At 44.8% G+C, this 16,425-nt stretch overlaps 1 protein-coding gene across 4 annotated transcripts in view; it reads left to right on the top strand.

Annotated features, from left to right (window-relative positions):
• LOC128659723 (oocyte zinc finger protein XlCOF6-like) overlaps positions 1-16,425 on the top strand; it is a 139,789-nt gene that overhangs the window by 44,809 nt on the left and 78,555 nt on the right. The window lies entirely within an intron of this gene.

The raw sequence follows: 16,425 nt of genomic DNA, 5'->3' as shown, positions 1-16,425 counted from the left end.
CGCCGCCCCTAATCCTCTGCCTCCCACATCACCGCCACTAAATAAACCTATTTAAAGTGATGGTAAAGTTAGCTTCAAGTTGATGAAGTATAGCATTATGTGTGACAAATAAATATAAGGTTCATTCATCATTGTCTATATATTGTAAAAATAATAACGTTTTTACCTTTATAAAGTTATTTCGTAACGTTACTAAATCCAACCTGTGTATATATATATATATATATATATATATTCTCTCTTGATCACGTTTTTTTGTTTTTTTTTAAGCCAATTGATTTTCTGGCCGATAGGCGGCTGTCACTCGACGTCATCCGCCCCTATATTTATCTAAGCATGCGCTAGTTACTTATTCTAAACCTAGATAACCAGGCTCGCTCCCATTTCGCGTATGCGTATTAATTCTAGCTTGGAAACCATTTAGACGTCATCTGCATAATATACGGATCGGCGATTATCGCATGCGCAGTGAAAAAAAGACTCAGCGAATAACGCATGCGCATTGGAAGTTTGATTTGTGAACGCTGAAGACGTCAATACTTGAGGAAGACGGAAGTATGGTTTTGGAGGAGTTGGGAGACGAACGGTAGGGAATTTCAGCTAAAGTTTTTTTGCAGAAATAAATTGATAATGGCAAAAAAAACTTAGCGACTACATTAAGGAGAGATTGATAAATGCTAGGTTGTCTTCATAACAGCGTAACTTTACCTTAGCTTTATCCCCTAAACCGACAGCCCCCACATCACAAAAAACTAAATTAAACTATTAACCCCTAAACTTAACAACCCCCTAACGTTATATTAAAATTACAATATCCCTATCTTAAAATAAACAAAAACTTACCTGTGAAATTAAAAAAAATTAGTTTAAACTAACAATTAACCTAACATTACTATTATATTAAAATTAAAATAAATACTTATTAAATAAACTAAATTACACATTAAAAAACCTAACACTACTAAAAATAATTAAATCTACAATTTAAAAAAATAAAAAATACTAAATTACAAAAAATAAAAAACACTAAATTATGAAAAATAACAAATGAGATTATCCAAAATAAAAACAATTACACCTAATCTAATAGCCCTATAAAAATACCCCCCCCCAAATAAAAAAAAACCCCTAGGGCCTTTTGTAGGGCATTGCCCTTAAGAAATCAGCTCTTTTCCCTGACAAAAAATACAAAGACCCCCCCAACAGTAAAACCCACCACCCAGCCAACCCCCAACATAAAAAATCTAACTCTTCTATCTTCATCCCGGCAACGCGGAGCGGGTCCATCCTTCAAGACATCCGGCATGGAGCATCCTCTTCATAAGGTCGCCGCCGTACAATGAATCTTCAATGCAAGGCAGTCTTTTCAAAATGGCATCCCTTGCATTCCTATTGGCTGATTTTATTTTTTAAATTAAAATCAGCCAATAGGATGACAGCTACTGAAATCCTATTGGCTGTTCAAATCAGCCAATAGGATGAGAGCTACTGAAATTTTAATGGCTATTCAAATCAGCCGGATGTCTTGAACGATAGACCCGCTACACGCCACCGGGATGAAGATAGAAGATGCCATCTGGATGAAGATATAAGACCCCGTCTGGATGTGGATCGTCGGGGGTTAGTGTTAGTTTTTTGGTTTTTTTTTAGATTAGGGTTTGAATGTTCTTAAAAGAGCTAAATGCCCTTTTAAGGGCAACGTAAAAGAGCTGAATGCCCATACAAATGCCCTTTTCAGGGAATTGGGTAGATTAGGTTTTTTATTTTGGGGGGTTGATTGGGTGGTGTGTTTTTTTACAGGGAAAAGAGCTGATTTATTTAGACTATTGGTAGTTTATTGTAGGCTAGGGTTTTTGTTTTGTTTTTTATTTAAAATTTTCTTTATTGAGGTTATAGAAATAACATAGCAGACAATTTACATCAATCAGTTTTGGGATAAATACAAAGATACACAGTATTGGGAATCAGAACAATTCCCTGAAGGACACAATGTCAATATAAGGTTATAAAGATTACCCAATTGTACAAAGTCGTAAACCTCAAGTATTCTGTTTCTTAGTGGTAAATATTCCCTTAAGACATGGTAACTAATGGGGTGATTTCCCCTAATGATACATACAGGCTCTTTTGGACCTCCAAAAAGAGAGATGGCATGATGGGGAATTTTAGTTGTTTTTTTTTTTTTGTTTTTTTTTCATTTTTATAGGGCTATTAGATTAGGTGTAATTGTTTTTATTTTGGATGATTTCGTTTGTTATTTTTTGTAATTTTAGAATATTTTTTTTAGTAGTGTTAGGTTTTTTTAATGTGTAATTTAGTTTATTTCATTTGTAGTTTTTTGCGATGTGGGGGGCTGATGGTTTAGGGGTTAATAGGTTTATTTAGTGGCGATGATTTGGGAGGCCAGAGGTTTAGGGGTTAATAACTTTATTTAGTGGCGGCAATGTCGGGGAGCGGCGGAATAGGGGTGTTACGGTTACCCTTAGTCTCGCTGAGAGATGGACCGCTTAGTAGCCTGGATCCCTATTGCTAAAGAGGGGAGAAGCTGCTTTCCATAGTATTCTATATGAGTCTCGCAAATATAGAATAATCTCCCTTAGCTGCAGTACAGCTAGGATACCCTTCTGCCCACAAAAACGAGTCAACGCTGCGATTGAGGGTCAAACAAGAACTCAGGACTGGGATGCCCAGCCTGCTTTTTATTAAGGTTACATGCACACAGGGCACTCCCAGGGGGAGAGGGGGGGAAGCACAAAATCCCCCATCACACATTTAGATAGAGAGCACTGTCCTTTGACAGGCCACAATAGGATTACAGTTCTTAAGATAACAAGTTTACAAGTTCATCTTATCAATTAGCAGTCTGGCTCCAGAGTTGATTAGACAATAGTTTCTAAAAGCTGAAAAAAAAAAGAGTTAACTCTTTATGAAATGATACTTGTTACGGTTTTCTTGGAGCACTTCTTAGGCGCTGGCTTGCTGGTTCAGGCATTGCTGCTGGGAAATAAGCTCTTCACAACAAAATAACTAATGCTTCTGTAACAGTGCTCCCTTTCTGTGGAACACTCTGGCAGACACGGTCTGACCCCTTTTCGGGGCAGATTAAGGCTGTCCAGACCGCTGGTTATGCGGGGCTGAGGTCGGTTTGTCTGGACAACCCGTCGGCGTTGCCATTCTGTTTCCCAGGTCTGTAAGTAATGGTGAAATTGAAGGGTTGCAACGATAAGCTCCAACGTAATAGCCTGCCGTTATCTCCAGAGACCCGGTTCAGCCACACCAACGGGTTATGGTCGGTGACCAGAGTGAACTCCTGACCATATAAATAGGGAGTCAATTTCTTTAATGCCCACACCAAAGCCAAACACTCCTTTTCGACCGCTGCATAGCTGACTTCGCGGGGCAGGAGCTTCCGGCTGATGTAGGCAACTGGATGCTCCCCTCCATCTTCTCCTACTTGGCTGAGGACAGCTCCCAGCCCGAACATGGAAGCATCTGTATGGACGATAAAACGTTTGTTAAGGGCTGGGGCCGCCAAGACAGGAGCATTAATTAGAGCATTTTTGAGAGCCTGGAAAGCTGTTTCACAGTGGGGAGACCACAGGACCTGTCGAGGTAAGTTCTTCTTGGTCAAGTCAGTCAGGGGTTTGGCAAGTGTGCTGTAGTCTGGTACGAACCGTCTATAGTACCCTGCCGTGCCCAGGAAGGCTAGGACCTGAGTCTTAGTGATGGGGGTGGGCCAATTGGCGACAGCTTCTATTTTGGCCGGCTCTGGTCGCTGCTTTCCACACCCCACCCGGTGACCCAGGTACTGTACCTCGGCCATCCCAAAGTGGCATTTTTCTGGCTTCAGAGTCAGGCCAGCAGCCCGGATCTGATCCAGAACCATTCCCACATGAGCTAAGTGGTCCTCCCAGGACTCACTGTGGATCGCTATGTCGTCCAGGTAGGCGCAAGCAAAACTCTGGAAGCCATCCAGGAGCCTATCCACCAAGCGCTGGAATGTAGCTGGGGCATTCTTCATCCCAAACGGCATTACCCTAAACTGATATAAGCCGAATGGGGTGACGAATGCCGACTTGGGGATAGCCTCCGGGGCCAGGGGAATCTGCCAGTAACCTTTGCAGAGGTCAATAGTGGTCAGGTAATTTCCCCTGGCTATACGATCGAGTAGCTCGTCTACCCTGGGCATAGGGTAAGCGTCCGTCACCGTATTTTCATTGAGCCTCCGATAGTCTACGCAGAACCGGGTGGTCCCATCTTTCTTGGGCACCAAGACAACTGGGGAGGCCCAGGGACTATCGGAGGGCTCAATTACCCTGAGCTGGAGCATCTCATCGATCTCCTTCTTCATTCCTGTCCTAACTGCTTCGGGGATTCGGTACGGAGCCTGGCGCAAGGGAGCTTGTCCCGGAGTATCTACCTGGTGGGTGGTTAAAGTAGTGTACCCTGGCTTCGGGGAGAAGGTGAGGTGTTTGGACTGGAGGAGTTGGTTGAGCTGCTCCCTTTCAGTGGGGCTAAGTCGGTCCCCTATCTGAACCTGCGCCACTATACCTGTGGGGAGGCTCTTTTCTAATAGGTCTGGAATGGGTAAACTGTCGGGGTCTTCCTGAGGGGAACAACATACGGCCGTCACGTTCTCTGGTCGCTCAAAATATTCCTTGAGCATGTTTACATGGAATGTCTTTCTAAGATTGTTGTCGTGGCAGCTAGCTATCACATAAGTGGTGTCTCCCCTTTTCTCTACGATCTGGTAGGGACCCTGCCAGGACGCCTGCAATTTGTCTGTCTTCACCGGCTTAAGTACTAACACCTTTTGTCCTATGGTGAAGATTCTCTTTCGGGCCCCCCGATCGTACCATACTTTCTGTCTTCTCTGGGCCAACTGGAGATTAGCCCGCACGGATTTGGCTAATTGCTCCATTCGGTCCCTGAGTTCCAGCACGTATGGCACAATTGGGACACCGTCAGCCTCCATCTCTCCCTCCCAGTGCTCCCGGATCAGGTTTAGGGGTCCCCGTACCTTTCTTCCGTAGAGCAACTCGAAGGGAGAGAACCCTGTCGTTTCCTGGGGCACCTCCCGATAAGCAAATAGGAGGTGCGGCAGGAAGCGTTCCCAGTCTCGGTATTCCTGAGTGAACGTCTTGAGCATTTGCTTGAGGGTCCCATTGAACCTCTCACACAGCCCGTTCGTCTGGGGGTGGTATGGGGAGCTCAGGAGGGACTTAATTTTGCAAACCTGCCAGAGTTGTTGGGTCAATTCAGCCGTAAATTGGGTGCCTCGGTCGGATAGGATTTCCTTTGGAAATCCTACCCGGGAGAACACCTGTACTAGTGCATTCGCTACCGTATCCGCTTGTATGTTGGATAGGGCGACAGCCTCTGGGTACCTGGTAGCGTAGTCCACTACGGTAAGAATGTATCGCTTACCGGAGGGACTAGGGGTAGCCAGTGGTCCCACTAGGTCAATAGCAACCCGGCTGAAGGGTTCCTCTACAATGGGCATATTTACTAGCTGGGCTTTAGGGTGATCGCCTCGCCTTCCTACTCGTTGACACACATCGCAGGTGTTACAGTAAGTTCTAACGTCAGCGTGCACCCCTGGCCAAAAGAACGTGTGAGTAATGCGGTGTAGGGTACGGGTAACGGCTAGGTGGCCTGCTAAGGGGATGTCGTGGCCTATTTTGAGGATTTCTTGACGGTATTTGTGGGGCACTACCAGCTGTCGCCTACGCTGTCCCCTTTTCTCTGTCCAGCGGTATAGTTTCCCTTTTTCCCATAAGAATGTTTCGTTATCTGCCCCGCCCCCTCCGGTCTCTGCTCGTTCCCGGTACTTTTGTAAGGTCGGGTCAGTCTTAGACTCTGCCTCGAAAGCATCTGGGGTGTCCCAGGGTATGGGGCCTAACCTGTCAGGCAAGGTCGGGGTAGGTCTTACCTGTGTCTCCCGCACTGGTGAGAGCTCTCGCTCCGTCCGGGCTTGGGCCCGTGTAGTCACTGGGTCCGCCTCGTTGTTGCATACTGGAGCATAGGCAGAAGTCATGGGGCCCAAATCGTTGCCCAGTAGTACTTTGGCAGGTAAATTATCCATTAGGCCCACGTTCACAGCCCCCTTTCCCGCTCCCCAATCAAGATGCACTTTAGCTGTTGGAATTTTGTACACATCCCCCCCCGCCACTCTAACGGCCACAGTCTGTCCGGATCGCTTGTGCTCTGGCACCAAATGACTCTGTACCAGCGTGATAGTAGCCCCTGTGTCTCGCAATCCCTCGGTAGATCGCCCCTCGAGCCATACCCTCTGCAGATGGTGCTGGCGGTTATCTGAGGCAGCATATACAGGGTCTGCCTCGTGAAGCGGCCCCACATATCCCTCCATAGGGGCCTCTTGGTTAACACAGAGGGCCCGGGCCGGACGATAGGACCCAGAGGGGTAATTGTAATTCCTGGGTGTCTGGTGCGCATTAAGGGGGCAGCTAGCCATGAAATGCCCTGGTTGCTTGCATCGGTGGCAAGTCGGTCTGGGACGCTCAGAGCTGTTATTGGGTGGTCCTGAGTGTCGGATGGGCCCTGTGGGCACCGGGGCTCGGAATTCAGCACGAGGGGGTGCACGGTAAACCTCTCTGGGTTCGACCCGTGCTGGAGCTCGGTAGTTCATGGGTTCGTGAAGACGGGAGTCATAATGTTCATCGGCCAATTTGGCTGCTTCTTCTAAGGTAGAAGGCCGCCTGTCTCGCAGCCATTCCTTCCCTTGCTGTTCCATGCCATTATAAAAATGTTCTAAGAGAAACAATTGTAAAATTTCCTCCCCAGTCACCGCTTTACTTCCGCTCAGCCAGTGATTTGCCGCTCTCCGCATTCGGTGCGCCCATTCCATATGGGTATCGTTAGGCTTCTTTTCCGTGCCCCGAAACTGTCGGCGATACGTGTCCGGAGTTACAGCGTACCGTCGCAACAGTGTCTCCTTAACTAGCTCATACTGTGTCACTTCCTCAGCACCCAGAGTACGAAAGGCTTCCAGGGCTCGCCCGGATAGTTTCCCAGACAATATCGTGGGCCACTCTCTGTTGGGAATCTGGTGCAGGGCACATTGCCTTTCGAAGTCCGCCAAATATTCATCAATCCCTGTCTCGCTCTCTAGGAAGGGTCGAAATGCCGCATAGGGTATCTTGGGCCTCCCAGCATTTTCGACAGGGATGATTACCTGCGGGGCTTCAGCATTGCGGTGTGCGTTCGCTAGGTTGAGTTCGTGGGCTCGAGTCTCTCGTATATCCTCGTCCGCCTCCGCCATCAACTGCTGTACCAATTCCATGGAGGGGTTCGGCCCGTATAATGAGAGCCTTTCCCGAACAATCCTGGTTTTTTCGTCACTAATCGTGGTCGGTGTTTCCGCCATTGTGAAGCTCTGATCCATTTCGGTCAATTCTGCGATCAGCTCTCTCCTCGGCCGGTTGCTGGCGTACCCCCCTCTGCTTTCAAGTAAATCCTTTAGGGTTGTACGCTTCAATTTTTCGTAAGCGCTCTCCATCCGTTCTGTACCTCTCCTAGGAAATCCAGGAAAATCCCGCCGCTGCCGCCAAATGTTACGGTTACCCTTAGTCTCGCTGAGAGATGGACCGCTTAGTAGCCTGGATCCCTATTGCTAAAGAGGGGAGAAGCTGCTTTCCATAGTATTCTATATGAGTCTCTCAAATATAGAATAATCTCCCTTAGCTGCAGTACAGCTAGGATACCCTTCTGCCCACAAAAACGAGTCAACGCTGCGATTGAGGGTCAAACAAGAACTCAGGACTGGGATGCCCAGCCTGCTTTTTATTAAGGTTACATGCACACAGGGCACTCCCAGGGGGAGAGGGGGGGAAGCACAAAATCCCCCATCACACATTTAGATAGAGAGCACTGTCCTTTGACAGGCCACAATAGGATTACAGTTCTTAAGATAACAAGTTTACAAGTTCATCTTATCAATTAGCAGTCTGGCTCCAGAGTTGATTAGACAATAGTTTCTAAAAGCTGAAAAAAAAAAGAGTTAACTCTTTATGAAATGATACTTGTTACGGTTTTCTTGGAGCACTTCTTAGGCGCTGGCTTGCTGGTTCAGGCATTGCTGCTGGGAAATAAGCTCTTCACAACAAAATAACTAATGCTTCTGTAACAAGGGGTAAATATCTTTATTATAGTGTTGGCGATGTTGGGGTGCGGGGGAATAGGGGTTAATAACTTTATTATAGTGGCGGATTAAGGGTTAATAACTTTAATATGGTGTTTGCCATGAGGGAGGACCTCAGTCTAGGGGTTAATTGGTAGTTTATGGGTGTTAGTGTACTTTGTAACATTTTAGTTATGAGTTTTGTATAACAGTTTAGTTGTGCAAAACTCATAACTACTGGTCTCAGATTGCGGAACGGATCGTGTCGGTATAGGCTGTAACACAAGTGTCAGGTTAGGCAAGGTCCGGAATCAGACCCAAATGCTAGAGTGAACTCAAATAACACACTAGCACACTAAGTATAACCCAGGACGTGACCCAACGACAACCTCTATAAAACAAGGTACTCACACAGAGGGACAAGTGGTTCTTGAGGTTCAGGATAGGAGTACTAGGAAACTTGATAGAAGGAGGTGTGGGATCAGGAATAGGCGAAGTCAGTTCAGCAGGGTTTGGCAACTTGTAATCAGGCAATTCAGGGTTAGACAATAGCGTAGTCAGTGAAGCAGAGTTTGGCAACTTGTAATCAGGCAGTTCAGGGTTAAACAATAGCGTAGTCAGTGAAGCAGAGTTTGGCAAATTGTAATCAGGCAGTTCAGGGTTAAACAATAGCGTAGTCAGTTCAGCAGAGTTTGGCAACTTGTAATCAGGCAGTTCAGGGTTAAAGTCCAGTAACAAGAGAATTTGAGTACTCACAGAAGCCACAGAAGAAAAAACAAACGGGCACCAGGAGATCGGGCCGCCAGAATATGAAGCCTGTCTGACGTCAGCAGAGGAGGACGGCTCAGAATGTGCGCAGCGTTGCTAAGCAACGTAACGCACAGGACAGAGTAGCCGGAAGAAGAGGAGCGGAGGGGAGCGAGCGTGACAGCAAGCATTTTAGCCTCACCGCATAACCTGTAATACCGGCGCTATGGAAATTCCACTCAAAATCGTCATTTGATTGACGTAGCGGCACATGCTAAAATGCTTGCGGTATAGCTATACCAACAAGACTCATAAATTGCTGCATTCCGTTTTTTTACGCTGAAATGGCCATTTTTTTCAGGGTTAAAACCGGAATGCAAAAATTCGTAATCTAGGTGACTGTGTATAGAGAGATAAGATATATGGAGACTTTTGTGTAAATATACAGAGATGAGCTAATGAGGTCTGCTCTCCTGGAAACTCAGACAATCATTGGGTTGAGGTTTCAATTACCAGAGGCAGCTATTTCATACACAAAACAAAATCAGCAGTTTCCCACACATTGTATGTTCTACAGCTGGTATAACAAGTCGTTATAAAAGAGAAAACAACTTTACAGTATACTGTCGCTTTAATTTTGTTCTGTTATCTAAATCGTATTTGCTGATACTTCAATAAAACCAATTCACCAATTTATTGCCACCCCTGAATTTGTGTCCTGCAACATCTAAACCAGAAGCTGATGTCATTTATTTACCCCCAGACCTCTATTCACTGCTCCCTCCTGACTCCCTGTGATCTCAGCTAATGTCAGTTACTCACCCCCAGACCTCTTTTCACTGCTCTCTCCTGACTTCCTGTGATCTCAGCTAATGTCCGTTACTTACCCCCAGACCTCTATTCACTGCTCTCTTCTGACTCCCTGTGATCTCTGCTGATGTCAGTTACTCACCCCAGACCTCTATTCACTGCTCTCTCTCCTGACTTCTTGTGATCTCAGCTGATGTCAGTTACTCACCCCAGACCTCTATTGACTGCTCTCTCCTAACTCTCTGTGATCTCAGCTGATGTCAGTTACTGACCCCCAGATATCTATTTATTTCTCTCTCCTGACTCCCTGTGATCTCAGCTGATGTCCGTTACTTACCCCAGACCTCTATTCACTACTCTCTCCTGACTACTTGTGATCTCAGCTGATGTCAGTTACTCACACCCAGACCTCTATTCACTGCTCCCTCCTGACTCCCTGTGATCTCAACTGATGTCAGTTACTCACCCACAGACCTCTATTCACTGCTCTCTCCTGACTCCCTGTGATCTCAACTGATGTCAGCATTTTTTCATTAGCTTCTGTCAGGGCTCACTCATACCATGTTTTTTTTTCTCTGCTATCTCTGCAATAAAATCTATCCCTTAAGGCCCTGCTGTTTTCTACCATATAATATTATTTTTCTGATCACTTTCCCATTTTACTCTCTGTCTGCTCTTTGCTTTGCTCCTCTACTCATATTATCCCTCCCATTTGTGATATTTTTCTTCATGCTTTTGCGTTCATAGCTCTGAGCCTCGTTACATTAGTCAGGGCTAGATTACAAGTAGTAACTAACTGTAGCGTGCAAGCGATATCGGGTTTTTGAGCACGGCCGAAAGACTGCTAGTATTATAAGTTGAAAGTAAACGCGTGAGCGCAATTGCATTTTACTCTCGTTGGGTTAGCCCAACTGAAAACCTTGTGTTAAAGGTAGTGTGTTGAAAAAAAAAAAAAAGTGGAGTGCGTGTCTAAGCCACGGCCATAATCAGATGTGAAAATTCAGAAAAAAGTCTGAAGTCTTAGCCCTCTTACAGCGGTTGGCTCACAAGATGGAGAATCATCACTCATCCCTCATGCTGAGTTTAAGAGCCGAATGGAGTGATGAAAGCACCTCTCCCAGTCCAGCCCTGTTACCAACAAGTCTCCCGGTCACAATCGATGGGAGCCATGATGGAGATCGTTCCGCTGACCTAAGTGAGCAGATCAATATAAACATACCACCAGTCACGGAAGGTTGGGTCTCACTAACTATCGCTTCTGCAGACATCACATCATACTCACGATCTGGCACTAGTATATTATTTGCAGGAGAGAGGCTGGTCCTGGGCGCCCTGGAGATGCGGCCAGTCGAAGGGCAGCCTGGAATAAGCTTTAAACTGAAGTGCCCGGAGAGCCCGCTACCAAGACCAACACATTCCTTGCTAAGATCTTCTGAGATCTCGCAGCTCTGAAATACAGACTTAACTCTGAAAGCCACCGACCCTCCTTTGGATGTCCCTTGTGAGACGTGTATCTTGGCGACCCCCTGTGTCTATACATTCTCAGATTCGATATACCAGAGGAACTCTGACTCTTTAATACCCGCAAGCGATATAGGGTAAAGGAATGAAGGGACCATGGAACCCAGATGAGAGGCAAATAATACCTTTACTTACTCTTAAGCACAGGGTACTCACATTTGCGAAGAGCACACCAATGTGCTTGTGGAAACGGACTGGTTATCACAGCTAACCAGCTGGCTGATCCTCAGTACTGGAACCGGATGGTAGCTCATAGGGAAAAGACGGTCCGTCTAATATGGTAGCAGGGTGCTCAACATAGAAAGTTCAAGCGGCGGTATCATATAAAATATTTATTGTAAAAAACAACAGAATAAAAGTCATTTTTTACAATAAAAATTTTATAGGATACCGCTGCCTTGAACTTTCTATGTTGAGCACCCTGTTACCATATTAGACGGACCGTCTTTTCCCTGAGCTACCATCCGGTTCCAGCACGAGGATCGGTTAGCTGTGATAACCAGCCCGTTTCCACAAGCACAAGCTCTTCGCAAATGTGAGTACCCTGTGCTTACTTGTGTGATATCCCATTTGTGACCTACTGATGTACACATGTTGGCGCCTCTCTGTGTTTTGGATTTCATTTAAAGCTGCTAGTAGTTGAAGGAGAGTGCAGCCTGTGCCATATTCTATACGTCTTGACTCAGTGACTTGCTACAATACAGTCTGTGTTTGGACCTTACGGACTTTTGTGTGGTTGTCCTTTCACTGTTTATGGACCTTTTATCAGTATTTCTGAATATATTGGTGGGTCTTATGATTTCCATAATCTGATGGCTTACTGAAGGTTTATTGAGAGTCTATGTTCCATTTGGATCATTTATTTATCCTTTTGAATTATCTGTGTTATACAATATTACCCATGAGCATCTATCTACATCTTGTATACTGCCATATATTTGTTATCTATGCCTAGCGCCCCCTAGTGATTTCATAATCACATTTCCTTTATTTACTCTTGACTGGAGATTCACTATTTCCACATTAACCTGCTACCTACATCTTAGCTCTGTGCTGGCATACTAAGTGAAGAAACATATTTATTTTCTGTAACCTTACCTATATATCCCATGTTATTGCATAAGTATATTTGCACAAGTCAGTTTATGGGACTTACAATGACTCTTTACTTGACTAGAAAAGTGACCCAGCATGACACTACAGCACTCTAGACCAGGGGTCAGCAACTTTGGCTCTCCTGATGTTTTGGAACTACATTTCCCATGATGCTCAGACAGCCTAAAGAATGTCAGCATCATGAGAAATGTAGTTCCAAAACATCTGGAGAGCCAAGGTTTCTGACCCCTGCTGTAGACAACATTGATACCAAACACATTTGACCATACACTTAGACGCTAGTCACCCAGAACATCTCAGCACTAGATGATCTGCTTCCTGTACCATACAGCCATCTTCATACTGTATATACTTTGGTATTTATATATCCTATTGTTAGTATTCATTATATAGACATATGGTCAGGAGAAGTTGGTAGATTCTGGTCATCATACATCCTCCCCTGGTACTAGAATACATTTCATATGGCACAGATACATTATACTGTCTCTTACCACAGTTGAGTTGGTTCACTGATTTTACTAAAGTGGGATGTGTGTTTACTATCTTTCAGCTAGATTACGAGTTTTGCGGTAAGAGCTGCTCGGTAATAACTTGCAAGTTAATACCACCGCTCACTTCCCTACAGCGCTGGTATTACAGGTTTACAAAAACCAGGCGTTAGCAGGCAAAAAGTGAGCGTAGAGCAAAATTGAGCTCCATACCGCACTCCAATACCAGCGCTGCTGAAAGCTGCTTTGAGCTGGTTTTACGTGCTCGTGCACGATTTCCCCATAGACATCAGTGGGGAGAACCAGCTGAAAAAAAGTCTAACACCTGCAAAAAAGGTGCGTAAAGCCCTTTGCGCGGCATGCCCCAAGAAATTCAGCTCTTTTGCCTGTAAAAAAAACATACAATACCCCCCCCAACATTACAACCCACCACCCACATACCCCTAATCTAACCCAAACCCCCCTTAAATAAACCTAACACTAAGCCCCTGAAGATCTTCCTACCTTGTCTTCACCTCACCAGGTATCGCCGATCCGTCCTGGCTCCAAAATCTTCATCCAACCCAAGCGGGGGCTGGCGATCCATCATCCGGTGCTGAAGAGGTCCAGAAGAGGCTCCAAAGTCTTCATCCTATCCGGGAAGAAGAGTAGATCCGGACCGGCAACCATCTTCTTCCAAGCGGCATCTTCTATCTTCATCCAATGACGACCGGCTCCATCCTGAAGACCTCCAGCGCGGATCCGTCCTCTTCTTCCGACGACTTCCCGACGAATGACGGTTCCTTTAAGGGACATCATCCAAGATGGCGTCCCTCGAATTCCGATTGGCTGATAGGATTCTATCAGCCAATCGGAATTAAGGTAGGAAAATTCTGATTGGCTGATGGAATCAGCCAATCAGAATCAAGTTCAATCCGATTGGCTGATCCAATCAGCCAATCAGATTGAGCTCGCATTCTATTGGCTGTTCCGATCAGCCAATAGAATGCGAGCTCAATCTGATTGGCTGATTGGATCAGCCAATCGGATTGATCTTGATTCTGATTGGCTGATTCCATCAGCCAATCAGAATATTCCTACCTTAATTCCGAATGGCTGATAGAATCCTATCAGCCAATCGGAATTCGAGGGACGCCATCTTGGATGACGTCATTTAAAGGAACCGTCATTCGTCGTTCAGTCGTCGGGCCGGATAGATGTTCCGCGTAGGAGGTCTTCAGGATGCTGCCGCTTCGCTCCGGATGGAAGACCATAGAAGATGCCGCCTGGATGAAGACTTCAATCGGATGGAAGACCTCTTCTGCCCCGCTTGGATGAAGACTTCGACCGGATCATGGACCTCTTCAGCCCCCCGCTTGGGCTTGGATCAGGACATCGGAGGAGCTCTTCTGGACCGATCGGAGAACCTGGCAGGGTGAAGACAAGGTAGGAAGATCTTCAGGGGCTTAGTGTTAGGTTTATTTAAGGGGGGTTTGGGTTAGATTAGGGGTATGTGGGTGGTGGGTTGTAATGTTGAGGGGGGGGGTATTGTATGTTTTTTTTTACAGGCAAAAGAGCTGAACTTCTTGGGGCATGCCCCGCAAAGGGCCCTGTTCAGGGCTGGTAAGGTAAAAGAGCTTTTAATTTAGTCATTTAGAATAGGGTAGGGCATTTTTTTATTTTGGGGGGCTTTGTTATTTTATTAGGGGGCTTAGAGTAGGTGTAATTAGTTTAAAATTGTTGTAATATTTTTCTTATGTTTGTAAATATTTTTTTATTTTTTGTACTTTAGTTAGTTTATTTCATTGTATTTATTTGTAGATATTGTATTTAATTAATTTATTGATAGTGTAGTGTTAGGTTTAATTGTAGGTAATTGTAGGAATTGTATTTAATTAATTTATTGATAGTGTAGTGTTAGGTTTAATTAGAACTTAGGTTAGGATTTATTTTACAGGTGATTTTGTAATTATTTGAACTAGGTAACTATTAAATAGTTCTTAACTATTTAATAGCTATTGTACCTGGTTAAAATAATTACAACGTTGCCTGTAAAATAAATATTAATCCTAAAATAGCTATAATATAATTATAATTTATATTGTAGCTATATTAGGATTTATTTTACAGGTAAGTATTTATCTTTAAATAGGAATAATTTATTTAATAAGAGTTAATTAATTTCGTTAGATTTAAATTATATTTAATTTAGGGGGGTGTTAGTGTTAGGGTTAGACTTAGCTTTAGGGGTTAATCCATTTATTACAGTAGCGGTGAGCTCCGGTCGGCAGATTAGGGGTTAATAATTGAAGTTAGGTGTCGGCGATGTTAGGGAGGGCAGATTAGGGGTTAATACTATTTATTATAGGGTTAGTGAGGCGGATTAGGGGTTAATACATTTATTATAGTAGCGGTGCGGTCCGCTCGGCAGATTAGGGGTTAATAAGTGTAGGCAGGTGGAGGCGACGTTGAGGGGGGCAGATTAGGGGTTAATAAATATATAGGGGTCGGCTGTGTTAGGGGCAGCAGATTAGGGGTACATAGCTATAATGTAGGTGGCGGCGCTTTGCGGTCGGCAGATTAGGGGTTAATTATTGTAGGTAGGTGGCGGCGACGTTGTGGGGGGCAGGTTAGGGGTTAATAAATATATTACAGGGGTCGGCGGTGTTAGGGGCAGCAGATTAGGGGTACATAGGGATAACTTAGCTGGCGGCGCTTTGCAGTCGGCAGATTAGGGGTTAAAAAAAAATTCGAGTGGGGGGACCTCAGTTTAGGGGTACATAGGTAGTTTATGGGTGTTAGTGTACTTTAGGGTACAGTAGTTAAGAGCTTTATGAACCGGCGTTAGCCCAGAAAGCTCTTAACTCCTGCTTTTTTTCTGCGGCTGGAGTTTTGTCGTTAGATGTCTAACGCTCACTTCAGAAACGACTCTAAATACCGGATTTAGAAAAATCCCATTGAAAAGATAGGATACGCAATTGACGTAAGGGGATCTGCGGTATGGAAAAGTCGCGGCTGAAAAGTGAGCGTTCGACCCTATTTTCAGTGACTCCAAATACCGGCGGTAGCCTAAAACCAGCGTTAGGAGCCTCTAACGCTGGTTTTCACGGCTACCGCCAAACTCTAAATCTAGCCGTTAGTGTTTTTTTACAGGTAAGTATTTAGTTTTAAATAGGAATTATTTAGTTATTAATAGTAGGTTTTATTTAGATTTATTTTAATTACATTAAAGTTAGTGGGGGTTAGGTTTAGGGGTTAATAACTAGTAGTGGCAGCAAAGTTGGTGGCGAAAGATTAGGCGATAATAAATGAAGGTAGGTGGGGGCGATGTTAGGGGCGGCAGATTAGGGGTTAATAATATTTAACTAGTGTTTGTGATGCAGGAGTGCAGCGGTTTAGGGGTTATTATGTTTATTATAGTGACGGCGATGTCCGGAGCGGCAGATTAGGGGTTAATACATTTATTTTAGTGCTTGCGATGCGGGAGGACCTCGGGTTAAGGGGTTAATAGGTAGTTTATGGATGTTAGTGTACTTTTTAGCACTTTAGTTATGAGTTTTATGTTACAGCTTTGTAGCGTAAAACTCATAACTACTGACTTTCAGTTTACGGTATCGATCT

Source organism: Bombina bombina, chromosome 5 (assembly GCF_027579735.1).
Source record: "Bombina bombina isolate aBomBom1 chromosome 5, aBomBom1.pri, whole genome shotgun sequence".
Taxonomy (NCBI): Eukaryota; Metazoa; Chordata; class Amphibia; order Anura; family Bombinatoridae; genus Bombina; species Bombina bombina.
Note: the sequence above shows the minus strand (reverse complement) of the source record. Positions and strands in the feature narration are given on the sequence as shown.